This window comes from Symphalangus syndactylus, chromosome 12 (genome assembly GCF_028878055.3).
Source record: "Symphalangus syndactylus isolate Jambi chromosome 12, NHGRI_mSymSyn1-v2.1_pri, whole genome shotgun sequence".
NCBI lineage: Eukaryota > Metazoa > Chordata > Mammalia > Primates > Hylobatidae > Symphalangus > Symphalangus syndactylus.
The window spans coordinates 140,109,126-140,111,259 of NC_072441.2; positions in this window are offsets into that span (position 1 = coordinate 140,109,126).

Genomic DNA, 2,134 nt, shown 5'->3' on the forward strand with positions numbered 1-2,134 from the left:
TAGTACTGCTCTTAAAAAGATTATTTACGTATTTATGAAACCGCAGTGGGATGCCTAGTTTCCTTCCTTCTGAGGAAAGCACACAGCAGACCTTAAAATATTTTTGACTCTCATAGTTTGACATTGCTGGAGATAGACCAGTACTGCTCTTAAAAATATTATTTATGTATTTATGTATTTTATTTATTCATTTATTTATTTATTGACAGGATCTCGCTCTGTCACCCAGGCTGGAGTGCAGCGGCCTGATCAAAGCTCAGTGTAGCCTCGAACTTCTGGGCTCAAGCCATCTTCCTGCTTCAGCCTTCCTAGTACCTGGGACTACAGGTGCATGCCACCATTCCCAGCTAATTTAAAACATTTTTATTTTGTAATGATGGGTTCTTGCTACGTTGCCCAGGCTGGTCTCAGACTCCTGGCCTCAAGCAATCCTCCTGCCTTGGCCTCCCAAAGTGCTGGGATGATAGGCATCAAGCGATTCTCCTGCCTCAGCCTCCTCAGTAGCTGGGACTACCGGCATGAGCCACCATGCCCATCTAAGTTTTGTATTTTTAGTAGAGATGGGGTTTTGCCATGATGAGCAGTCTGGTCTCGAACTCCTGACCTCAGATAATCCACCCACCTCAGCCTCCCAAAGTGCGGGGATTACAGGTGTGAGCCCTGGCACCTGGCAATATAGAGTATTCTTGACATCTTGACCTGTGCAGTAAATAAGATAATTAAAATGAGCGATAAATAGTCTAAGCTTGAAAGTTAAAGAGCCTAAGCTTGAAACATTCTGTGACTTAGTTTTTGCATTTATTCTGTCTTCTGTGTGCCCCCAGCCTTACTCCAAATTAATGAGGCATTATTTTATTTATTTATTTATTTATTTTTTTGAGACAGAGTCTTGCTCTGTCGTCCAGGCTGGAGTGCAGTGGCACGATCTTGGCTCACTGCTACCTCCGCCTCCAGGGTTCAAGCAATTCTTCTGCCTCAACCTCTCGAGTAGCTGGGACTACAGGCGCGCGCTACCACGCCCAGCTAATTTTTTGTATTTTTAATAGAGACGGGGTTTCACCATACTGGCCAGGCTGTTCTCGAACTCCTGACTTCGTAATTCACCTGCTTCAGCCTCCCAAAGTGCTGGGATTACAGGCGTGAGCCACCGCACCCGGCCTAATAAGGCATTATTGCTTAAAAATTCACATCAAGCTGAGCATGGTGATATGCACCTTTAGTCCCAGCTGCTTGGGAGGCTTAGAGGTAGCAGGATCGCTTGAAGCCAGAAGTTCAAGGCTACAGTATGCTATGATCATTTCTGTGAATGGCCACTGCACTTCAGCCTGAGTAACGTAGCAAGACGCTGTCTCCAACAGAAAATTGACATCTGAAGCCCTGACTACAGGGGCACTATACTGGTTTATGTGAAGTGTGGGGAGAGAGCAGGATTGTGCTTCTTTGTACACATTTGCTTCTCCCAGGATAGTGTCATAGTGCCTAGGAAGGTGATGTGTGTGTCAGATACAATGATAGTGAAAAGAAGGGATTGGAATTTTCATACCTGTGTCAGTCTAAATGAGCATTACCATGTCCGAATTGTCTAAGTGGTAAGCTTCATGATTTGAAACAGTTTTCACTTTGAAAAACTGCTTCTGTGGATTAAAAGTTGTCACCACTAAAGTGGGCTGTGGTGGAGTCGATGCTGATCCTCACTTAGGGCAGTGGCCTCCAAGAGGAAGAGGACACACAGGATGGCTGGGTGGGGGTGGGAAGAAAAGATTAGGCCTTTGATTTATATTCACTTTGAGGCTCAGCCTTATTTAGTTTCTCACTTTGAATGTATTATATGTATATACATCAAATATACATCAATATTAGTTCATTAGTACATGTAGGTCATTAATTTATAAATAAAAGGTTGAACCACAAGAAACTGCTGATAATTGTTTTTGATCTGTAGAAGTGGCAGTTATCATAGTTTAACAGCATATACATGTTGGAGGTGTATATGCTTCAAGTTTTTACCGTTTGCGTACAGAAAATAAACTTTGGGGACCCCTATCCCCCTCCTCAGCTCCCAACCCTCACCCTGATAACTTATTTCTGTATCCTGGGTGTGGGGATGGGAGGACTTTAAAATATTTAATTAATT